The sequence below is a fragment of the Lepeophtheirus salmonis genome, unplaced genomic scaffold (genome assembly GCF_016086655.4).
Source record: "Lepeophtheirus salmonis unplaced genomic scaffold, UVic_Lsal_1.4 unplaced_contig_791_pilon, whole genome shotgun sequence".
NCBI classification, from domain to species: Eukaryota; Metazoa; Arthropoda; class Copepoda; order Siphonostomatoida; family Caligidae; genus Lepeophtheirus; species Lepeophtheirus salmonis.
This window is the reverse complement of record NW_027296089.1, coordinates 149,754-176,733: the sequence shown is the minus strand read 5'-3', so window position 1 is coordinate 176,733 and position 26,980 is coordinate 149,754. Positions and strand designations below refer to the sequence as shown.

General features: G+C 31.4%; 2 long non-coding RNA genes across 3 annotated transcripts; one reads left to right on the top strand and one right to left on the bottom strand.

Moving 5' to 3' along the window:
• Positions 1 to 7,577: 7,577 nt before the first annotated feature.
• Positions 7,578 to 9,613, bottom strand: LOC139907553 (uncharacterized). 2 transcript variants are annotated; one of them, XR_011784240.1, is made up of 3 exons: positions 9,541 to 9,613; positions 8,544 to 9,477; positions 7,578 to 8,491 (listed from the first exon to the last, which is right to left on the bottom strand). It is a non-coding gene; the product is annotated as an uncharacterized lncRNA (long non-coding RNA). The 2 variants fall into 2 exon arrangements; XR_011784239.1 differs by having other exon boundaries at positions 7,578 to 9,477.
• A 500-nt stretch (positions 9,614 to 10,113) lies between these two features.
• LOC121123187 (uncharacterized) lies at positions 10,114 to 25,417 on the top strand. Its single transcript, XR_005865926.2, has 3 exons — positions 10,114 to 10,383; positions 10,440 to 10,567; positions 25,140 to 25,417. It is a non-coding gene; the product is annotated as an uncharacterized lncRNA (long non-coding RNA).
• Positions 25,418 to 26,980: the final 1,563 nt, after the last annotated feature.

Below are 26,980 nucleotides of genomic sequence, written 5' to 3'. Positions count from 1 at the left end.
TTACTGCGTGAAAGGGACAATCATAATAATTATGTACTTTTTAGAGTGGTGAATTGGTTAATCCAGAGAGCAAGACGCCTTTTTAATAGCAACTCAACAACAAATTTATATAAGGTTTGCCGCTATGTTTGGGATTCACAACTCAATAAGTCCCTCGTTGTACGAGAAAAACTATTAATTTGTGTGCTCACATTCGAAATCATACATCGATAATTCTCATGAATGTAATTCGGCTCTAAAAGTCATCTGATTTTGTTTAATATTTAATCTAATATGAATGGAGGAAATCTTTATGGTTTAAAATAAAACTTTCCATTACGAATTATTGGAAAATAACATACTCAAAAAAATGTTTCACTGTTTAAAAACAATTTATGAATATTTATAGTATTTATAAATAGTTTGAGTGTTGATAGGATCTGAAGTCATTTTTGCTTATAGAGAGATCTTTAGTAATAATATTATTTACATAAATCGGTCAATTTGATACAAGAAATAACTTTTAATAAATTCTTACATAATATGTTCTAAATTAACACTAAAAAATTAAGGAGTTTTCAGAATTTAAAATAAAAACAATAAGATGTGTAAATCGAATATCCATTCTGCTGTTCTGAAAATATAAATATATCTCTTTGAATTTCTTTGAATGTTGATATTGGACAGATAGGTTTTAATCAAAATTATATTAATTGGTACTTGTTCATTTTTTCAAGCTCATTTACCTTTTCTCCATTTTATATTGTATTTTAATGTACATACTTATTAATTTACTAATGATTGATATGTCAAATATGTATTCTATATGAAAAATAAGTTCGGTTGAGTCATAAAAGTTATACCTAAAGTAGACGTTTGAGTAACAGGGATAATTTTTAATTATCCAATCTCCAATATTTGGCCATTCTAATATAATATAAAGTCTACGCTGGTGACTGTTTTAAACTATTCCAAAATATATAGAAGGTTACCTACTATAGAATGACTACTGAGCTTGTTGTAGCAATATTGACACTAGATCATTGCGGGCAATCCTCTAGAAAAAAAAATTGCAATCAGTAATTCGCAGCGATATAACGATCAAGGTCATTTGTGTTCATCGATCCGATCAATTTAATTGCAATCATATTCAAATATTCAATTTCTTTCAACCCAAGCCTAATAGAAATACAACGTTATACAATAACGCGTGTACGGATGATGTTTGACTTCCACAACGCTTTTTAATATTGACGTCATAGTGTATGAGTGGTTGCATGTTCTGTCAAAATTTGTTTTTTTTGGCCAGCAGTCGCTATGAGACATTAAATTGAAAATTCAAACTATAGTGACGTCATAGACAATGAGTGGTTGCGTGTTTTATTGAAATTTGCCTCTCTTGCCGAGCAGTTGGTACGATACATCAAATTGAAAATTCTAACTAGCCCGATTACATGATGGTCTAATCTTATATTTCTATTTAAACTTGTTTAAACCTATATGTCTATATATGTATATCTTTTTAACTTAAATAAACGATTTATACACATTTTTCATATGTATTTATTTACACTATTTTACTGTAGTCAAAAAATAAATAATGTCTTTATTTGACATTAACAGGAGCTGCTTCTCAAAGTTGTCACTCTCAGCCTCTGTCTAATCCTACTCAGGATCTCTTTGGCTTTGGAGAACAAATGCTCTCTACTGGCACTACTGTAAAGCATGGCATTGTATCTTTGAAATACCTTTTTGATCCTATGGTAGTCCAAGATCATTTCTAGACCTTTAGAGTCATCATCCAGGAATCTTTCCACACCCTGTGTGGCCGTATCCATCTTTTGGGACTTTTGGTGAAGAAATTACCCTCTTTCTGCATATCTTGAGACAGCTGGCTGTGTGGCTGACCTTCAAATAAGGCTACTTGGAATTGGACCCATGACTTTTATGGATTAAGACTAAAACAAGACCAAAACCATAAAGAACAGTCTCAAGACAAAGACCGGTCTTGAGAACAACAGCACTGTTACATGATATGCAATTTTGTACAAATTGATTGGATCGCAATTTTTTTGCTATTACCGTTGCGATATAACTATATAAAGACCAGGACCGATTGCGATACTGCGATCAGCGATATAATATCGCCATATCGCAATTGATCTCCGATCAACACCTGTCTATACATATGTAACACTAAAAGTTTGTAGTAAATAAGTCAATTTTATTAATCTCGAAAGTTAAAAAATGGTCTAAGATGAATTAAAATTTTACACACTGTTTTTAATGCTCCTAAAGCCTCTATGCTAAGCTTTTGAATGAAATCGAATCTTAACTTAGATACGTGGATATTTCTACGCATGGCCATATAGACATAAAAAAATACCACTACTAAAGGGAAAAATGTATTTTTTTAACAAATGTTTAAACTTTCATATACAGATACATACATCAACGATACTCCAATTAATATAAGTTTTATTATTATATATTGAATCTAATATTTTAAAGCATTTTGGATGCAGACCAACTTCACATTTATCACAAATAAAGAGAGTTTTCCAATAGCATGCTTCCCAAACTTTTGATTTTTCTGTGTGACTTGTCCAGTCATCTTTTCTGTCGAATCTTGAAAGGCCAGTCTGTTTTGATGGTAGATGCTTGACTTGCAAATTTGGTGTTCCTTAACTTTAGTAATTATAAATTTATCTAACTAATTATTTAATTCATTATGTCATTTTCATTAATTGATAAGCGTGATTGACTGTCGACGACAGCATTAAAGAAAATATTGGCAACCACAACGTATTGTTTTTTTAGGCATTCTTACTCAATATGTTCCCAGAGTCCCAACCATCGTATCAACATAACCCATATGCTAGTTATAGTTATTAAAACCTTCAGGTTCAGGGATGTCTATATATTTTTGTTTACTTCTATCCCATCTCCCACATTTCTTTATAGACAAATCTCCGAAATGTGTGCCAATATGGAACTCTTTGTTATCTTTCCAACGAATGAGCAAAATGTTGTCTGGTGAGCGAAAATCAAGAGTGCCATTTTTTTTATGTGAACTTTTCTTGCCATAGGACATTTTTCTGTACGGTTGTCCATACATGTTCCTGATGCTAAATATCTTTTTAGATAATAGTAATTTCATTAAAGAAATGATAGTAAAGTAGTTGTCAAAAATAATTTTATGGCTTGTGTTTGGTGGAAGTTTTGCTTTCTCAATCAATTTTAAAACAACTTTTCCTCCTAATCGAATTTTTGAGACATTCTTCTTTATACTTTGTAGTTCCTTTTCCAGATGTAAATCAAAAGAATGGAGATACCCACAGCTCGAACGCATTGACCACATTTCGAAACCAAATCTTATGGGTACCTCAAATATATAGCTAGCATAATCCTTTCCAAATTTTGAGATCGTACTTTTGTCAATTGAGACATATTTGGCTATTTTAAATAAGTATTTAATTATAAGTATATTTTTTTATGTACAAACGGATAAATATATCGATGTGAAAAATTACTTTGGAAATAAATAAGAGAAGATAAAAACATAATAAAATCTGTCATTGTTGTACCTTAGTATCTCTTAATTAGGACAGATTTATTTCTTATAAGTTGCAAAAAAAATATGTATATTATATTTATCATTTTGATAGAGACGTTTTCCTTCAGGCCATTATTACAAACACACTTAAAAACTGAAGGGTTTACATAAAAACAAAAGCAAAAAAACAGTCAATCTCTTTAAAAACATTTAGGGAAAAAATCGTAATTATATTCACCAAAGTTAATATTGCATCAGAAAAAAGTAGAACGTATATATATCTACGCACCGTCCTTAATGTGGTAGGATGTTTGACATTGAAAAATCCGTAGAATAACAATTGAGATGGAAGTAAAAGTTGTTGTAACTCAAATAGTTATAGAAGAATTGAGGACAAACTTTGGGAGCTGAATAAGAATAGAAATGGGACGGCTTCAACTCATTGGATAAAAATATCCTATAAAGTACTAATATTATTATTGAATTTGGATATATTTTACATTTTATTACTTGATGACTCCTGATTCGATTGGGAGTTCCGTGAAGATTCAAAAATATATGTTAGTTGTTCGTGGATTACATAGTATTTAATGATGAAGAGGCGATGGTCAAAAGTTTTGATCTCACTAATTTATTCACAAAATTGGCATTGGGCCAATTGGGACTCTAAGGTGTCTAGGAATCCTTGAAAGAACTTGAACTCTGAAAAGGTGGACCCCGCTACGGTATAGGATAGTACGTTCAAATGAAGCAGGTTTCTGTTAAAAGGGCTTTGGTCAACATTAAATTTATGTGTATTAAGTCAGGAAGAACATTATAATCATCTCTAGTCTCGATGTATTTTAATAGACTCAAGCTTGAGTTAGGAAGGTGAGACCATAGACATATTTTATGAATCAACTAAAATGAAACAATTAACTATCAAGCTAACAGCTATAATGAAATATTTATTAATAAAAATTAAATATTATAAATATATCAGAAACTAATTCGATTTCGATTCGAGAATAAATTATTTTATCTCATTTTTCCCCTTTTGACTTCCAAATTTATATTTAGATGATTGTCCATGATACCATGGCGGCCAGTCAAATTTCAGGCGCAGGCCGAGGGTTGCCGACCTCTCGTCTATAAGTATCATATATGAACAACTAGAAAATAAGAACTTCATTGATTGGAAATCTGTAATCCCAACTGGGGAAGTATATTCAAAATCTATAATAATAGTTGAACAATCAACTTTGTTCCTTTAGCTGACGTCGAAAATAACATACACCCTTGGTTAATTTTCTGGTCAAGTCAACAGACTGAAAATTTTAATGTACTACTGCCTTAGTATGCCAAACTAGAAATCTCTTGTCACCTCCATGTATACAAATCCATATTTCAAATATTCAATGCCTACACTTCTTTTTTACTTGCTGATGAAAATTCAATATTTGAAATTTTTTTCCACAAAATTGGATGTTTGAAATTTATTTTTAATTTTTCAAAATTTGAATTTTTTTCTTGCAAAATTTAATATTTAAAGTTTATTGTAATTTTTCAAATTTTTTTCCAAAAAATTTAATTTCCTGTGAATAGCTATGGATTTTTGACAAAAAAACTCCCAAAAAATTAATTTTTTTTTCCCAGATAAATTTAATTTTTAATTTTTTTCCGAAAAAATTGTTATTTTTTTTTTTTTTTCAAAAAAACTCCAAAAACCAAGCTCCTTCCCCCAAAATATAATCATGCGGACGCCCTTGTAGACGGTGGTCCCAAAGACACAATAATACTGAGACATATCAATGACAATATCTTTCAGAATAGATTAATTTCATTAGAGCGAGACGAGACTTCAAATTTCCGTATAATATTATGTTAATTCCGGAGGTCAGGGAAGTAACATAAAGGATTCAAGTAAAAGGCATTAAGATAAAAACGGCGTTATATTCAATACCAGTAAATATATAAAAATAATCATTTTAAGGAATAGATACATTCTTCCATATTTTTGTCGTATATTTCTTGAATAAGAAATAAGGATTTCTATAAAATGACAGAATAATCGACTGGAACAGAGAGAGTTCTCATCCTTCATCCAGAGCTCCTTCATTAATATTTTCAGTCCATTACTTTATATCTGAATTTTGCCTTCAACAATTTCCTAAAGCATACCTAAGGATCCTATCCTATATGAAAAATATATTCCTACATGCTGGTATCAAGAAACAAAAATTCAGTGCTTATTGGAAAATTCCCCTATCCTCAGCACCAATTACGGAATTTAGTTAGAAGCAGTGGATTATTATGTTGAACAACACGATAAAGTAAATAAATTATTAATAGCCTAAGTGGCAACAATATTTATAATATATATATCCTCATATTAATGTCATTTTATTTTTTATTCTACTTCATATTTTTTTTTTTTAATATTTCTGGTTGCTTTAAATAATTTAGTAATTATCTTGCTAATAAAACGGAATATGAGATTAGGGCAATTTTAAAAAACCTCTCCACGGCTGACAAAAATCACAATTATAAAATAGCATTTCCATTTCCTAAACAAAGTCAAAGGAATCAATAATATCAAAAATATATCGGAGAAGACATGAATGGGAAATCTAAATATATATATAACAATTAATTAATAAGTAGTTATACAATAATATTAACTCGTATTATAAAAAGTCAGCAGTAGTATGACTCATTTTGTCTGTTTAGTTATTTTTTTTTTTTTTTCAATTTTAAGATACTCGCATTTATGTTTATCGCAATGTTTGAAGTAGTTTATATATTTTTTATGTTTTCGAACTAAAAACAATTTCCCTCCAGAAACTATTATTTTTAATGTATATTTAGTTATAAAAACTAAAAGGCATTTTAGTATTAATTATCATGATATATAGACAGTGATAAAAAGAAAAATACGTGGTGGAAGACACACATCAGTAAAGTTGATAATATTGTAGAGAAAAACGCGTGCAAGGAGAAGGGTGAAAAAATACATATGGTATCATTGTTTAAAATACTGATGTGATTATCATCTGCCTGCTTTATTATGATTTTTGAGGGTATAACGAAAGTATTTATTAGCAAAATGTTTAATGAAGATATACTACGTATAATTGACTTAGACATTTTTTATCCGTTACAATAGATTTGAAAACATCCCACTCCATGAAATTGTAATTCATTATGAACCTTATTCTCAGAATAATAACTAATGAAACAGCAAAGTAGAGTATTTCGAAATATATTTGAAGTTCCAGGTTTAAAAAGAAGGCTTTAATTAAGTATAATCTACATACTAAAAATTTACCATCATATATTTATGTTAAATATACAAAATTAAACAATTAGAATCATATAACTAATAATAACAATAAATTATAAATACAGAATATTGAAATAATAGATTTATCCAAATAATATTTTCTTGTTCTGACACCAAAATCCAGTGTAAAACACAAGCGAGACGTGGAGTTTAATCAAAAAGATAACTCCCAAACAAATTTTCAGTGTTATTATCTGTTTTTTCATAAGCACGGCTCACGCATAGCCAATCAATACTTATATTTAGTGATATAAATACGTTTGTTTTTTAGCTGGCCCGTTAATTTGTAACTGGTAGTCTAAACAAGGATTTTTTTCTTCTTAGCAGTTGTCACTATTAGATAATCTAATGAAACGTCATGAGCATTATTCTTTCTCTCCTCCAAAACATTCTTCAAATTTTAAGGGTTACCATATTGATTTTCGTTTTTTTAACATGCCCAATCTACACTGGATTTACATCATTGCTTATATCAAAGGTAACTTGAAATACAAGGTATGTCAATAACAATTTTGGACTGATGTCATAAAGTTTATGATCATGATTTTTGAGGGTATAACGAAAGTATTTATTAGCAAAGTGTTTAATGAAGATATACTACGTATAATTGACTTCGACGTTTTTTATCCGTTACAGTAGATTTAAAAACATCACACTCCATGAAACTGTAATTCATTATGAACCTTATTCTTAGAATAATAGCTAATGAAACAACAAAGTAGAGTATTTCGAAATATATTTGAAGTTCCAGGTTTAAAAAAGAAGGCTTTAATTAAATATAATCTACATACTAAAAAATATACCATCATACATTTATGTTAAATATACAAAATTAAACAATTAGAATCATATAACTAATAATAACAATAAATTATAAACACAGAATATTGAAATAATAGATTGATCCAAATAATATTTTCTTGTTCTGACACCAAAATCCAGTTAAATATAGCATAACTTTAGGTTGTAAAACACAAGCGAGACGTGGAGTTTAATCAAAAAGATAATCACCCCTCTTCTTCATGTGGAAGTTGCTATATACAATTGTGCACAGGATAGACATATCTCTACCGATGAGATCTAACTAATTATTAATAATAAAGTAAATGTCAAAATCATAAAATTAGACAATAAATATACTAATCAAAAAATGTTAGAAATAAATCCATCTTAAAGATTTAAAGCAAAAGCTAATTATGTAGTAATGTCCGGCGATATTACTCCTTATTAAGAGCATCAAAAAATATATTTTCCCCGTTATTTATTCTTATATAATAACATACTATTATCATGAAGGATTTACACAATTGCTAATTATAATGATACACCCAATGTAACTACCCCCGTTGTTGTGACCATTTAAGTAGTTGTTTTTGCCTTTTCTGAGTTTTCTGAACACCATTTCTTGGAGCCTATCAACCATAACTAAGCCTTAAGTGATAAAAAAGTAATATTTATTGACTATGTAATATTGGAAAACCTAATTATAATACACAAGTCTTTATGTTACGAAACTAGTCTCAGACAAACTAGTTGCGAACCATCCAAAGCTACTACCCACCGTTGTTGTGACCATTTAAGCAGTTGTTTTTACTATTTAATGAGTTGTATATCATAATTCTTGATATGCTTAGCTAAAATAGAATCATATTTTAGGGTTAGATTTAAAAAAAATTAAATACATACTGTTAGATAGTACAAAATTCAGTGTTCCATTTCGAAATTTGTAAATATTTTATACTTTTTACTGATAACTTGATCGTCATTTGGTGTGGATGACTCAAATTTTTTTAAATGTATTTCTATAAATGACATCAGTACCAACATCTTCCATTAATTTAATGATGGTTCCTCGTGAAGGGATAGGTTTACCCGTGTATTTCTCCATAAATTTTTTGAACATAGATGATTAGCAATGGATAAGGTTATATTACATGCAATAAGCTTCTTTGTGAGATCAGAGTTAAAGTCTGACTTGATGTATTCATCATTAACTTGATTTTTTAAATGAATATCCATGCTCTTGATATGAGATGAGGATAATGAGTGGCGTGTAATTCTACACAAGGGACTAAAGGTACATTTATATCGACAAATCCGACAAGCCATCTTTTTCTCATCCGGTAAGTAATTCCTCAATTCCTGGGCCTCCATTTTCAGAAATCCAGACAGAAGGCGACGTTATTTTAGGCATTTTATTCAGTTCTCTATCGACTATCACCATCTACTATTATATTAATATTGAATAATAAAGGCGGGAATGATAACGTTCTTAATTGATAGAAGAAGATGTATATTATTTAATCAATGATGCCATAAGTATTTCTTCTCTTCTACTCGCACACAAAAAATGTTAGAAATAAATCCACCTTAAAGATTTAAAGCAAAAGCTAATTATGTAGTAATGTCCGGTGATATTACTCCTTATTAAGAGCATCAAAAAAGATTTTTTCCCCGTTATTTATTCTTATATAACAACATACTATTATCATGAAGGATATACACTATTGCTAATTATAATGCTACACCCAATGTTGTTTGTGACCATTTAAACAGTTGTTTTTGCCTTTTATGAGTTTTCTGAACACCATTTCTTGGAGCCTATCAACCATAGCTAAGCCTTAAGTGATAAAAAAAATAATATTTATTGACTATGTAATATTGGAAAAACTAATGATCATACCCAATTCTTTAAGCGAAGAAACAGATGAGCTACACAGCCTGTGGGCCTTGGTGTATTATAGAATATTAGAAGGGATCATTGCCGTCCAGCACTTTATATGTACAACCTGAGGGCCGTGGTTTATTTTTGAATATTAGAAGGTGTCCCTAATGCTCAGGCAAAAGGCTGCTGTGGAATTTATTTTATCACTCAATTAATAGTTTGATTACATGAATGTAATATAAATTGTAACGAAATGGCACACGAAAATAATGCCTTGCAATGAAATTACTCACATTCATTTTTTTTCATAATGAAAAATAACAAAAAATGTTAAAATGACGTCAATTTCGGTATCATAACTATCTGGAAAAAAAGATTTCACTAGAAGACCGTGTTAATCTCCACATGCAAACCACCGTATTTCAAGTTTTTTTTTTACTTCTATCTGAGCTCTATATTTAAAAAAATGTCTATCTCACAATGCCAAACTGCCATCAGAAAGAATCTTGTCGTCTCTTTATATTATCTTCTCTCTCTCTATGCTTAATCCCCTACGAGTACTTTGGATTGTAATAAATAATAATTTTTTATTTACTCATTGTTTATGTTTGTGACGTTACATAAGTTGCTCAAGACCCGTGGGACGTTGTTAGATTGGTCACTAATAGACGATTGAACCTCGGAATCAAGTCAAGTAATAGTATGAAATATTTACATTTTTAAATAATTGTCCACTTGGACCTCTGACTATTCCAATTCGAGTAATTCCAATTGCAATTTATACGACTTATGACTGAGCAATGGAATAAAATATACGTTCCATCTCCAAGCACGAGTTTGAGAGTGTTGAAACTTGAAATGGTTTGTAACTCTACAAGTCAACTGGGGAGTTCATATAATTATAGTTAACTTGTTAGTTATTCAGATGTATTGAGGACGATGAAAACAGGCCGAGGATTGATACGAGGCCCTTGAATTGGAAATCTGGATGGAGAGAAGACCTTGTGTATAGGAAAATACTCTTTAATAACTTCCTGAAAATAAGGTAAGCTCCTGAATTTTGTTTTAAGGGTGAATATATGTGGTCGATCAACACAAAAGCAAGCTAGATATTTCTCGAAATTACATTTCGTGGGTTAAGGCCAAAATTATATCATTCAAAAATTACAAACATTTGTTTTATGGCCTATATGTCATCGTAGAAGTACAATATTATTGAATGTTAATATTTAAAAACAGAGAAATTCAGACGCTATATTAAGATAAATAGGATAATTTTGGGAAACACCGTTATTCATAATAACTAAAAATAGGAGTTTCAACCTTAATTCTGCTATTTGTAAATATTTGATTTACGTTAATTAGGCTCTCATCCCACTATTTGTACTCATCTATCAATTATTATCGTTAACTTATTACAACAAATTATTCCAATTAATCCCTTAAAGGTGCCGTAATTTACAATTAAATTAGTAAAAAGATAGATTTGATCATTCATGTATTTGAAAGGTCATTTTTGTGTCCAATTAAATATCTTTAACCAAATGATGGCCCTTAAAATATAGTTCACATGCTTGGATATCTCAACTTATCCCAGAAATTTGAATTATAAGTCTATAATTGATTCAATGATGTATATGGAGTATTGGGCTATAATCTGTATAAATTTTGTGTTCAAGTTGCAACTTGTATAAGCAAATCTTAGAAGTTTTATTTTCTTCGTATTAAAATGTTTAATTTAATTACGATATTATCAACTATTAATTGATACCATTATCTCATTTTGATCTATTCATATTAAATGGTTATTAATAATAATAATAATCACTTATTATATATTCATGAGTTCTGTATCTGTGAGCATTTGAACTAAATTATGTGCCACATAATAATTATATCCTAGTTAAAATAGCCAAGAATGTCACCATTGATATGTGTATCCTACATAGAATATTCATTTATTGTATTAACCTCATCCGAAGTACTAAATCCCACATTCACAATTATTTATCTCATATTTTGGGTGCAATTAGTACAAAATCCCAACTTGTACACAACACATATCAGAATATGATGTAAGAAATTAAAAATATTTATCAATTTCTTGTTTTTTTTTCAGTCTGTTTTTGTTTTATCTCATTTTATATGCTCCTTATTTAAGTTGTATTTGATTCATAACTATGTGAGTAGTTTTCATCAGGAGTTGTTATATCTACTTAATCGAACTTGAATACATTTAATTTTTTTTAATTTTTTTTTGTGTAATGTGTTCAGTTTTTACAAACATATTTTGTCTGATGTTCTTTTTATAATTTCATTGGGTGTTTAAAATTTAGATATCCATACAGTTAGGTAAATGCATGCATATATTTAATATCTTTAATCCTGTTTTCTAAACAACTGATCAAAGTATATGATGAAAAATCTAATTTGCCCCTTTTTTGAAAATATAGTAGGGATTGAAGCTATTTAGTATATATCTATGACTTTGATAGCTAAAATTTTACTTATTTCTTTCACAGTACGTTCTTTTTTTCTGGACTTAGATTCCTCCTTATACCATAAAACGCATTTGATCATATCTGAACTATTGAGTTTCGCTTAGGTCACAAACTGTTTCAAAAAGAAATAAATTGTATTTTGCTCGAGTTGTTTAAGCCACCATGCTAATACACATATTAAATAAATTATCACTTGATCGTCAATTTTTTAATAGTAACTGATTTTTAAAATGCGTAATATTATTGTTACAACACGTATTCATAAGATGTAATGCATCAGATCGTGAATATATTCATCGTTCAATGTTCAAGTTATCATAGTTTTTTAAGATTATTATAAGGATTTGCTGAATATGCGATGAAATTAAAATAATATAAAATTATGGGGTTGTTATTTATATATTATTTTGTACTTTCTTCTGACACTTTAAATATATCTTAACATGTATTTGTCTTAAGCTGGGTATAATTGGAGAAGTATATAAATAGACAATAGTTCTATATCAAATATTTTTAAGAACAAAACATAACCTAGAATAAAAAATTGAAGTCAGAATTGTCTCATTTTTACTATACTATTTTTTTCTTTATTTATTGTTGGTTTTATAGAAATATGTAAAACCAATTTTAATTGTCTATAGTCCAGTGATTCTCAAATGGGAATGTAGGAAAATATGTATTCTTGAAGAAAGAGACAATAGGTGAGAAGTGACACAGATTGCAGATATTGATGTGCATGGTATCTTTCCTCTCAAGGATCCTTCTCTACAAGAAGATAATATCCCATCCAGGGAAAGAAAGTAGGAAGATCCATTGAACGCAACCCGACGTTGTAGAGAGGAGATGAAGGCATTTAACTCTGATATCCCAATGAAACCATTTGACAAATGTTTTTATGTGAATACTTGTTAGGAAGATCTATTGTATGAAATCACTATGAACACACTTCTTTGGGACCCACGGAGTTCCAAATAAATGTCCAGTTCTTTTCTCTCGCATCTCTCCTTCTCCTGAGTAATAAGTAATAGGTAGTAACAACTAAAAGTCACTATAATTCCAACCCGTTACTACAAGTTTTTATAAGTTGTGCTAGTAGTTTATTCCAAATCCTCAATTTTTATTCTTTTTTAATGAAGGACAAAAAGGTTTGATTTATGTGAAAGCTTCTAGTTTTTTTTTTTGCTGCCTTTGTTGTTTTGGGATCCAGGCTGGTAAACAATTCGAATTTTAAAAGCATAAGAAAACCCTTATTAACGCTAATTATTTTAATTCTGTTTTTTACATCTCACGTTGTAATAAAACATTGTAAAAACCAAAGACTGTTCTTACTTTTTTTTAAATTATGCTTTTAAACCTGTGTTTGAAAAACTAGGTTAAAAAATAAAGTTTTATAATGGTACAAAAAAAAAAAAAAAAAACTGGAGATTTTAAATTTTTAAAGTTCCTATAATTAGTAATGTTAATAACTATTGATAATAATTACTATTTATTACATTACATAGATACCTAAATTGGTTGTAAATTCCCCTATGGTCAACTTTGACTTAGGAGTACTTATCAAATTCTACAAATATAAAATATAATTTTTTTAAGTAGATATTACTATAATTACTTATATGGTTTATGGAATCATTCCAATTTTTTACAATAAATCTCGAACCTTGATATAGTACGAAGTTTACCTGCTTATCATCAAATCCTTGATGTAAACCACCTTCAGACGTAACCTTTTCGGTACATTTATGTATTTCATCATACTGAAAACTCTCATAGCGTCAAAGTTTACGATACGATTGTTTTTGAATGAAGACAGCAATGCTGTGTGTACTCTGCTACCAGTGTGGGTCATATATGGTATGACCTTCTACAACCCGGTCAACCCGTTAATGGTGATCGCTACCAACAACAATTTGGCCCATTTGAACCATGCTATACGCCATTAACGGCCAAAATTAGGCAATTTTCCTTGATGACAATGCACCTCTACATCGTTCTATAGCCATACTTCATCCTCAACGTTAGGACAATATGACGCACTTACATCCATAAATATTTAGTGGCGATTTTGGTCTTTATTTAGAGTACTATCACATAAGTTTCAAAGTAGTAATGAGGTTACATATAAATACATAACTCACTAAAAAGTTTCCAATTAATATGTCATAGAGCCTCCTCCTTGTCTTCCTCAGGCTGATCATAAACTTAACTACTATATATACAATTTGAAAGTAGAAAATCAGGATGCTGGTAAATAAATCCAGTCTTCATCATATCCCTGGGAGTCGTTAGAAATTGGGTAACTATTACTTATCACATTCAATACCGATGTGTATTTAAAATTATCAAGGAGTCCTGGATGAACAATATAGCTGATATAAGCTCATATGTGTTCCAAAAGGATCCAACTCTAGCTCAAAAAGCCCCCCCCCAAAAAAAAAAAAAAAAAAAAACAAAAAAAAAAAAACTGTAGTGGATGGAGTTAAATAATTTTTTATTTTTGGTCCTCTAACTCCCACATATTAACTCTCTGGATCTCTATGTCAGGTTCAAGTTAGAAATACAAGTTTTTGAATGTTCTAGGACCTCCATTGTGACATTAAATACCGATAATAAGAAGTTGCTTGTTGCTGCCTGCAAGTCCTTCCGATATTGCCTGGTACTTCCAATTAAAGTAAAATGTTATAACATTGAATAATTATTTAATGTAATATGCATATTTTAAATTTAATTAAAAAGTTTATATATATATTGCTTAGCATTTTTGTTGTTCTTGATGACGTTAAATTATCCAATTTAATTTAATTGTGTAACTAAATCGTAAAAATCTTGTAAACCATATAAATTGTTAATATGTATATATAATAAGACGTATCCGAATTATATATTTTATTCGAATTTAGTATGTAGATAGACAACATTTGAAGTTTTTCCATCACTTTGGCCATTATAAGTTCCTTCTTCAACCATAATGAAGATACATAATGAGACTAAATCTTCTTCCTTTCTTCGCTTTTTTAATTCGTATTCAGTAATCGTTCTCCCTTTTTCTGTTTGTTCAATATTTCTTTTTTTGATTTGTTTTATTTTTTGTGCATTTTCGAATAGAAAACCTTTGCCTTAAAAAACTTTGAGACAAGGGAATTGATCTTGTTCTATGAAAAAAATCAACTTAATAGCAAAAAAATAATCTAGCCCATGAGTTTGGTCAGATCAAAATTAAAATTCTATGTCTAAAGTCTGTATCTGTCTCCGTTTTTGCAATAAACACCTTATGCGTTTTTATCATGGGACATACAATTATAATATTATATCCTACTTGTTGCGTCTTGACAAGGTTGAGGAGACACAAACTATTTATACAAAGGAATCCAGTAGGACCGAGAGAATTGGGGAGAGGAAAGACATGGAGGAATAACACAAGGCTTGTTTAACCCTTTGGGGACGATAGCCATTGGCTGGACGGATCTTCATGAAACTCTCTGAAAATACTCATATGCACGTTATATGAGTGATGCAAATATAATTTTTCGTTTATCTCAACACTTTCAAGTGGGTCACTTATGACCCAATCGTCCCCAATAGTTAAATTCAAGAATTAAGTTCGGTTGTAGAATTAATACAAAAAATACTATATTTAAATGATATTATATGCAACACAAATTCGTATTTTCAATATTAATCACTTGAAGAAAGTCTCTGGAGTATCAATTGTCAAATTTGGTAAATTTGATGCATAAATTTTAGTGTAAATTTGTTTTGTTTAACATAGTTTATTTTTCAATTGCTTTTACAAATACATACATTATTTTATTAAGCCCTACGATTCGTGATACTTCAAATAACAATTTTGACTGGACTGCAGACAAAACACAAGTCCTTGGCATAAAGTTGAAGTGCATCCCATGGTTGCCTTTTTATCAATCCTACTTGCTTTACAAACTAAGCCTCTTATTCTTTTTGGTAGAGCTGACGGTAAATGTTGTGGTCCCGAAGTTTGGAATTGATGCTGGGGTGATGACTCGATTCCTAGATGTAAAGTCTCCCACCATTCCCTTGACCAAAGCCATGCGAAAGTCTTTTGCCGAGCTTATGGGAGTAATTTTTTGTTCGTAGGGAATCTTCGCATTCACTAACGCCTGTTTGAAATAATCAAAGTGTAGGCGCAAGTAGAATTTAGTGGAAAATTTTCTGTCCCAGATTCTTGTAGACACAAGTTGATCTTCTTTATCTACTCCTCCCATGTGCGTGTTATAAAGCGTCACAAGTGTAGGGCATGGAATTTGAAGTTTTTTCGAGTTCCCCTTTATCCCTGTGGTTGACCATAACAGTGACATGGCAGGCATTCATAGAAGAAATTATATGCACTACCCGGTTGTCGAACCATTTAAGGACGCCAACACCTGCATTCACATTGACATATGCATCCATACTTCCCGTTGTCTTCCTCAACTCTTTGTCCGGAATAAATTCTGGTAGTCCCTTTCTTTTCTTCTGAATTGTTGCATTATGATAAATTCCTCTCTCCTTTAGCTGTCGTACCGAATTTACCGAGCTAAAGTAATTGTCTGCGAAGACTCTGGCGTAGGTAAACTTCAGTGATGAAGTGAGGCTCAACACAACGTCACCCCCTAGGCCGAACTCGGATGATGGTCCTCAAGCTTTGCTCTGGTATAAATCAAATTCATAACAGTATCCCGTCTTTTTGTTTCATCGAAGCCAGTTCTTGAATCCCCACTTAATTGGCTTGTCTTTGAGATACTGGCGCATTCCATGGTGGCCCTTGAACTTTGTCATGTGCTCGTCTATTGATTGAAATGTAGAATTCTGGGCTTAACGTTGGTATATTTTGTTCCAATGATCCAAAAGTGGTCGTACATTCCAAGCCTCGTCATCGGTCTTCACATGATTGTTTAAAAAATGAAGCATTCCCAAAATTTCTAAGAACCTATCACTGGGCATTGTGGTCTTGATCCAATCCACTCCAAACTGGTCAGTACGCCAGTAGTCCTTGATGGAAGGCAAAACCATTAGATTCATTCCCAGTATTATCCCATGAAAAACTTTGATTGCCTCAGTTGTAACGACAAAGGAAACACCTTCGGGAAATATTTTCATCCATTTTATGTCAGGAGGGTCGATTGTATTCTTCTTCTTAAGACTCTGTACGACAGGAATCCCAGGGTTCTTCAGTACTTTGTTTTTCTTGTCTAGTAGAAGGGTCAGCCGATGAATCTTCAGGTTCTTTCCTTTGCCTTTTTACCACTGCATCAAAAGATCCTCTTTCTCAATAGTATTCTTGGAAGACTCATTCTCAATAGCATTTTGGACCGCTTCGTCAACATACTCAAATTCAGTGTCAGAGTCAAGTTGTCCAAGTCCTCTTCATCCTCACTATCGACTGCATCTAGCAAGGCCGTTATGTCGTTTTCTCAGATTCCGGACACATCAACTTTTACAGAGATTTTTGATCTTTGACATTATGAAAACTTATTTGTGTATTGCATTTAATGAATGGAAGAGGTACTGTAGTGGAGTTGGATTAAATGGATCTACTTACTTTCTTTTCAGAAAAACCTGTTCTATCTTAGAATATAGTTGTAATTTTTTAATGGTTACATTGTTTCCTAAAGCAGTATCATGTGAAAAAATGTTGTCTGCATTTTAAAATGTGCATTCCTCCAGATCATGGCTTCCTAAACAATGGTATACGTACCCCTAGGGTTAGGTGACGTGATTTTAGGGGCTACGTGTCGCGGGAAGATTTATTTATTGATAGATTGATTTTTATTACGGGAAGGGGGGCTACGTGGATGGGGATGAAATGCTCCAAGGGGTACGTGATGTGAAAAAGATGGGGAAGTACTGCTCTAGATGGTACTATAAAAATATAAAAGACGGGTTTAGATAGTATATATTTTTGGAACTTTTGGTTACTGAAAATGAATTGTGAATGATGAAACACTTTGTTGGGTACATATTTACATTAATGAAATAATTTCGTCACAAGAGCCTATTTTAATTTATTTTTGTAGTTACAATATAAAACTTCATTTGGAGTCCTCTAATTCGCACAGATTTATTTATATAGACTTAAGATTTAAAAATTATAGTAATTCTCTCAGTTTCTTTGCACCCGTCGAAGCTTTTTACCCTTACAACTATAAGAGCAGAGTTATTATGAAATAAATGCTCAAGTTTTGCTATCCAAATATGGCATTGTGTATTAGACACAGCTGAATTGCATCAGAGATGTATGAACCTCTAAAGCTTTTCGAAATGTATTAATTTTAAATTATAAAGGGTTTTAAAGTAAAAATTGACAATGAATTCGACAGTAAATGAGAAAACATTAAGGGTCACCATTGAACCAATCGTCCTCAAAGGGTTAATAGGAAGAATTATATTCTTATTAATACAAAACACTACTCTGATATATATATATATAATACATGGCTATTTATACTTAAAAAGAGGTAAAGACAGTACTTTACAAATATATATATATATATACAAGAAAATATCAGAAATAAGAGAATAAGAGGAAACACGAATACATTACAATAGGTGACTAGAAACACGTCAACCTCCAGGCATTTAGTTTTGAACGGTTAAGTATTATATCTTGACATAGATTTTCAACTAGTGTAACACTGTTTAATGAGTAGTGTTACAAAGAAAAGAGACTCATTATTCAAAACATATTTAGCATCTTGGATTGCCGCAATGTTTCCAACTATACCATTGAAAAAATCTTTGATTGATTTCTGCAATTTTAAGACAAGTACTCTAACGCGATCACCAGCATTCATAAAATTTTATAACTTATGAGAGAGTTTTGGTATTTGTTTTTAATGTTTTTAAGAGTTGCATATTTAATCATTAATATTTTTTTCTCAAAGTTTTCAGTGGATTTTATACAATATGCTGTTCCACTTTGGAAATTGGAGGCAAAATTGTCTATTTGTAATACCACTGACTCCAACATATGTAATGTTTTTTTTTTGTCGGCACTTGCCACATATTTTAAATTAATGTGGTGAAGCAGTTAAGAGCAGTGGTCCCCAAACTTCAAAAAATAGCGACCCATTTTAGAAGAAACAATCAGGAAAATATCCCAATTCATAATATTTATCATAATTGTAGTCATATTTTTGTACAGGAAACTGCAATATATTGTGATTATAAACAATTTAATCGTGAAGTTTTTTTAAATTCCGTAAATTCTTCATCGTAAAAGAAGATCATCCGGTCGCCAGGATGTTCGAGGTCATTAATAAGCAATCACAAAAAACAACACCATGCACCAAACATGTTCAATACTGGCTCAGACATTATGTTGTGTGACTTAGAAAACTGTTAACTTTAGTTTCATAGTACGAATTAATATAACTGTCTCAATATTTTTGACCGTGTTGTGTATAATACACAAATTCGGCTCCAAATCAATTAATGAAACCTTTGAATTGGATTCGCAACCACATTGGGGATTTAAACCCTCATGTGGGGAACTACTGATCTAGAGGACCAATTAATTATGGATACTAGCCATGGTAAAGTACGAATGTTTTTTTTTACTACTTTGTCTATCGTCCCACTCTTAGTCCATTCTTGCTTGAACGACATCTCAATTCTTTTTCAATTCAATAATTTATTGCATTTTATAATAATCAAATTTTGTTTTTCTTTCATCATATTGAAAATCTGACGTTGAAACTAATTTTGTATTCTTCTTCTCACATTCAGTCTTAAGCTATTTATTTTATGTGCTGTGTGAAACTTTCAATTTGTTGTGGGTCGTTGAGGGCTGTTTTGACATACTGGCCAAAGATTTTATATGTTTTATACCTGAATGAAAGTAATACTTCCCGTTTCTCTTCCCATCTTACGATAGAATCGTGTATTCATGATGGTCAGCTGATACTTTCTTCTAAGATTGTAATTATGTATGTAGAATGTGATACTCTTGCATCACTCCCAAAATAATGAAGCACAGCAACTGCAGTAATTAAAATCCGTCCGTATATTGTCTATATTAAGTATCATACCCATCTTTGGGGTAAGGAATTTTTTTTCTTCCGGTATCCAAATAACTTTCAATTATTACTCTTGTAGCTGGGGTTAATGCTCTCCAGTGATGGTGAAGTACGGTTGTAATTTGCTTGAGCTGCGGATAATAAGTACTGGCAAACACTTGGCGATAATTAAATTTGGATTAGGGTTTCTTGAGTGATTGATTCCTTCCCATTAGCTTTGCTTTCTCAATTGAAGCATCAATAGTTCTTGGTCGATAATCACGTGCTATCAGCATTTATTTAAGTTTTTATAAACGATTTTTTCGTTCATTTACATTGCTCCAAATTCTTGAAGACAGAGTGTAGGGAATATTCTGACATACGTGGGATGGATGTGATGAAGAGGGGAGGAGATACTGAATTAGATGAGGTTTTTTCCCCGTTACAAATCCGTATAGATTTTCGAAATCTCGTTCATTCAAAAATGGATACAGAGTTTCTAAATTTCTATGTACGATTGAATTTTCGACACTTATATACACTCATGATACAGCGTGCGACCGTTGTTCAACAACAAAATTTGAGCACATGTGTAGATAGGACGTTGTTTTGGCGGCTAATCAGTGGACATCAGTTCCATCAGGCAGTGCTCTTGTTCCGATCTGTGCCGGACGAGACAACGTTGATATGCCAAAATTTCTTAAACTTTGAGAGTTCCATTGTTTGGAAAGTCAAGAAAGGAACTGGAGGTCATAAAGACTCTGTTCCATGCCACGCTGCAATTAAAACATTGACTTGGTTGACAGAATATTATTTTTAACTTTGTTGGACACAGTGTTTGGCTTCCAAGCTCATCGGACCTTCCCTCCTGTTTGATATTAATTGCCTAAAACTGTCGACATTAAGGGCAGAATGAAGTAAAAAGGCGGAGCTGAATGAAGGAAGGAAAATGGAATGTTGAGCATCCTTTTTATTTTAATTTTCTCTGATCAAATTTTTATTTACTTCTAGCAAAGGGTTACTCGGCGTTGCTCGGGTCAGGGGAGTGAGAGGGAAATCACAATGATCGATATTATTTCTTCTTTTTGTTAGATCTCTTCGGTAGGGGCGAGCAGTATAATTAAAGTTGATAATTCTGTAGAGAAAAACGCGTGCACCGTGAACGAGGGATTACCATTAAGGACGGTTGTACCTTCACAGCTTTCATTAACGGCTCCATTGTACTTCTTCATAAACTCACAACACATTTTTAACAAAAAAATTGTTCTTTTTGGCCGTTGAAGACTCTATTCTTCTGAGTGGAGAGACACCTAACCTTCTTCTGTCTTAAACTAATCATCTCTTATCTCTCTGAATGAATCAACCCCGTCGTGGAGGACAAGTGGAATCCACGCTCTCTGTCTACGGATGACAATCTCCTATTGATTGTTTTTAAATCATCTCACTTGAATTGTGAGTGATGTATTTAAGAGCTTAAACCTATTGTTCTTTAGATTTTTTTTTAAAGTATACATTCAAACTCATCGATGTAAAGAACTATCGAATCTTCTATTCATATTGAAGTAATTTTTACGACATTTTGATTCAATATTCTACTTTTTAATTATTAATCTTATGTTTTTTTATTATAATGATAATAATAATTTAATTTAACTTTCTACTCATTTCCTTGTTTTTCATTAAATTGATATTAATATTTGGTGCTCTGATTCTAATAAATGCGCTTACACTTGGATATTTTTTTATTGGCTCATGGGGAAATCTGGAGCCGAACTTTGTAAAATAGGAATTATTTTCTCTATAACGTGAGGTTAATGGGAAAATTTTAGATCCATGAAAGACTTCAAAGATGGCTTCGAATTTCGAAATAAGGCTGATATCCAAGGCGTAGTATCTGAGCCACAGAAAAGATCATCCGCCGTATTGTATCCAAATTCTGGATATTTTAATGAAAACTACTTGGACAAGTATCTAGTAATATAACCATGTCCTTTGAGGTTACAATTATAAGCTGAAGAGGAAGAATCTGAAGATATTTCGTGCTCCATATCCGGATTTAAAGCTAACTCTGCTACCTTAAATTCTGGCTCCATGTTTTTAATCAAGCAGCTATTTGAAGATAAGTTTTCTGAGGCTTCAATTTGAACTGCTGTTGATCCCATGTGTTCGCTTGACGGAGGATAACCAGTCTGAATCTATTGATACAATCAACAGTAGTTGGATGGTGATTAGAGACTCCAAGAGCCCTCAAGCGGGAGAAAAAGTTTTCCAGACAATCTTGTTTCAACCTGGATGTAAGTATAAAAAACGAAAAGACGACAGGGAAATCAAATTCCCACGTTGGAAAGGGATAAGTGTAGTTCCTTTGCCGATTCCACTAGTATTTTTGATTGTTTCCCTCATCTTTTTTAGAGACTCTTTCTTTCTGCTCATTTAAATGTTTGCCAAATCCACAAGATATATCTGATATTTGTAGGAATCCCCAAACCCTCCTCCGCCCCAGTCATAGATCTACCTATCACAAAATCAGAGACCTCTGAATATTCTCTTCAGTCCAGCTTTTTGGCCTTGGATTCACATTCTCGTTCATAAGTACATTAATTTGACTTGAGGAAAACCGTTGAAGTAATTTATTCCTCAAGGGGTTGCACTTAGGGATTATTTTAGTGTGGTTGATTCCTTGGGGAGTAAGGACTTTTTTTTTCGAGACTAACAATTTTCAAAAGGAGTTTTTCTTCTCTTTCCTCCAATTAAGAAACTCTTGTCTATTGATATCTACCTGGAGCCACACATTTAACTTAACGTCAGTTTCTCCAATGGCACTCATAGAGATATCCAAAGAAGCGTTGAAGCATTGCACTTCCATACCATCAAAGGATTCTTGTGATTTTTCATCATCAAGAATGCAATTTTCTTGTTCGACAGTATTGATGAGTGCATTAAACATTTTATTAGGACTCTTGTTGAGAGCATAGAAATACAATTAATTTAGTCGCAATAAAAAGCTTACATTATTTACAATTATATTCTAATTATTACCTTTCCTTACGCATCCTTATGGATTTTTTTACTTCCTAGTTCTTGCAGGGTTCTCAGGAACCAAATAAAGGGTAGGAATAGCTTTGATTTTTAACTTTTTGTAAATTTTGTGGCTGGAAGTGCTCCCATAGTTGGACATGATTTCAGCCTTCAGATTTCTCTCAAAATAATCCTCAAAATATCTGGAGCAAACACTAGCAGTTAGAGGATAAAGTATGTCTTGACCATGACAAGTTTGAGTTTATTTGAAGAAAATAAAAGTCTAAGAAAAAGAGAGGGGGGGAATCAAACATTTTGTCGCATAAGTTGAAATAATTAATTAATAATAAGGTTAATACAAATTAACGATTAATGTCATCGGACATGCTAGAATTTTCAAATTGATGTATCGAATGTCTTTAAATTGTTACTATATTATTAATATAATAATATTGCTACCTTCGTATATTGGAATGATAAAAAAGTAGTTTAGGTTGATGCTAGTTACATTGATTCTGTGGCAGAGGATGCTCCACCGACAAAGAAAATCCTATACCTTTGTTTCAAACTCAAGATAAAGATTGTCAGAGAAATTCAATTTCCACAGTTCATCAGTACGTCTAGACATTAAGTACTAGAGAAGATCGTATTCTACCAAGTTTCTCGATTAAAAATTTCAAGAATGATTCATCAAGTATGTGAAAACTCTACCTAAAACATTAATATAGTATAATCTTATCGTTTTTAGTCATTGCATATACTACTACTGTATGATAAAATAGTTCAAGCCATGTTTTTTAGCTAAAAATTTGTTTTCAGAAGTTACACTTATGAAACATCTGCTTAGTAGACAAGATATTCAAAATCAGTATTTGAATTCTTACTCTTAAAAGTCATATTATTAACAAGAATATTAATATGCTTTAGGAAATATGGGGGAAAAAAATCTATGATACTGAAACGTTGCAGAGCATATTTTTTTATACGTAAGAACAACTTTTAAAAAGTTATTAACAAATTAAATTTATTACAATTCTACTGTATAGCAACGATATTAAATAGTATTTACACTTTCTTGATGAATATATTTGCAAGGAAATTTATAGCTAGACGTCTTTTTTTACTCAAGAACAATGGAGATTAAAATGAGAAGTTGAATTGTTGATTCTTATACTATTTTACTTCTAAAAATCACTTCATCCTAGTAATTTCCTTATTTTTATCAGGCCTCAGAGGTATCATGACTTGGGACTCATATCGGACTCTGGGCATTGGGAATTGTACTTTAAAAAAGTATGTGCATATATCCCGCCCAAAGATCTATGCGTCATGGCATGGATGATGTATTGCGTATCTTTCTAGTATCTATATATTTAGTTAATAAGGTGATAATAACGATCTCAGAGCGGTGTACCAGACATTTAATTCAGTATTTGTCCTTTAGGTATGATTATATAATTGTGAAGGGATATTTTTTTCTGTACAGTGATAGATACTTATGTAGACATCTTCTATACAAGTAATCTATAAATATTCTATGTACACTAAAAAATAATGTTCTTGATTTCTTCTGAATCATAAAAATTTAAGAAATCATCATCTTTTAGACTCGACGAATAGCGTGACGTTTCTTTTTCAATGATTTGATTAACATTATTTATATCCTTTACTACTTTGTCTTGCATTACTTGTATATCTTTTACTTCCATATTGTTCGATCTTATGAGAGATTTTAACAGTATTATTTTTTTTCGACTCGAAGAATTCACGAATGGAAACATAGAAGTTGGAACCATTTACCTGTATGTACAATCCAAACCTTTTTTCCTCAGGATCAAGGTTTATTGTACCCGAGTAATATATAATCCATATAATGACCACTTTAAGAGGCAATTACATTTTGAGAGGTCAAGGTGAAATGAAATGCTATCATGGATCACTTATAATATCAAAAAAATCAAAAACTTTACAAAACAAAACCTTTTAAATACTCAGTTTATTCTAAATGGCAAAATCCACTTAAATTTACTCATATAGAGTCATTTAAATGTTCCTCTCTTAGTGACATTCTGTATTTTGATTTCAGGATATTTATGTCAGAAAAGTTGTCTGGCTCGACCAAGCTCCAGAAAAGTTGTGCATGCTGTGAAATTTCATTCAATGATTATTTTGAAGATTTATAACTTCAATTTCCACAGGATCAATACAGAAAAGTCCTGAAATCTCACTTATGTCCACTAGGGTGTCAATTTAGTTAAGTAAAACTTCTATGAAATTTTTTAATCAATATTTATGATAAATTATATTTACGTGTGTAAAAGAATGATAAAAATATTCAAATGAAATATAGCCTTTTTGCCTGTGTCTGTTCATGTTGTTTCTCTTCCAATTTTTTTTTTTTTTGTTAGTTTCCCGAGCAGCCTTTTTTCTGTCTTCTCCAACCTTACAACCCGGCTGTCCTGGTTTGCGTTGCATAATAAGAAACTATTTGTCTTCCTAAATTTTTATAAGATGTAAGGCATCTGGATATGATATGTCAAATATATTTTCTCAGCTTAGGACAAACATCTTCCGAGCCTTAATCTCTTTCCCATTCGTTTTTTTTTTTACTTTTTCGCAAATTGTAGTATTCTTGATGGAGCTTCTTACTGTGTGTTTCAATTATTCTATATGGCGTGGTAGTTGGGGTTTTTGCCTTATCTTTCATGTCAGAAATCATGGTAGTAGTCGTTTTGAAGTATTGTAAAATTTTGGGTTCTGGATTATGCAAAAAAAAATAAAATAACTTGAGCACGCCTTGGAAATTTAGTTCCAGTGAATCCGAAAATTTGTTTGTCTAACAACCAAATTTTATCAATTCGCTTCATGCTTTCCAATGCCATTTTTTCTCTCCAAACTGTTCAGACAATGAAGAGCAATTTATTATTCAATAATGCTAATTTAATTGAATAACCCGCAGTTCACAGAATTCTGAATAGAGTTAATGTTGCAAGATCAAATGAAGTAGGCTGAATGACTAATAACGTATTATAGTATAGCGGCTTTCCAAAGTTCACACCTTGCACTAACAAATAATATCTGTTTATGTTGTAACCTGTTCAAACATGCTGAGATGACGAACAGCCAATTTGACCTTGACGTGACAAGAATTCCATAAGTCATGTCTTAATTTGTGGGTATTGTGCCACCCCTAAATATTAAGGTATTAACTGGATTTTTACTCCTGAATAGCCAAGAACCTCAAAGCAATTGAACATTCCAACGATCAAATAATTATATCAAACAATCACAAACTAAATAATTCATAGCGTCTATCTTTTTCACTTATGCTGTTATTTACGCTGGGTATTGTAGATTATGACCGAAGCACTTGGCCATTTTATTAGAAGCGGAGTTTTGATAGGTAGGGTATTTTGTGAGGGCACCAAACATTGACGTATTGTCCCACTCTTAGGTCCATTCTTGCTTGAACGACATCAGGGGATCAATTCTTTTTCAATTCAATAATTTATTGGAAATTTTCATTTTATAATAATCAAATTTTGGGTACATCTATGTCTTTCATCATATTGAAAATCCTTTTGACGTTGTAGCTCACTACAGGAGTAATTTTGTATTCTTCTTCTCACATTCAGTCTTAAGCTATTTATTTTATGTGCTGTGTGAAACTTTCAATTCGTTGTGGGTCGCTTGAGGGCTGTTTTGACATACTGGCCAAAGATTTTATATGTTTTATACCTGAATGAAAGTAATACTTCCCGTTTCTCTTCCCATCTTACGATAGAATCGTGTATTCATGATGGTCAGCTGATACTTTCTTCTAAGATTGTAATTATGTATGTAGAATGTGATACTCTTGCATCACTCTCAAAATTATGAAGCACAGCAACTGCAGTAATTAAAATCCGTCCGTGTATTGTCTATATT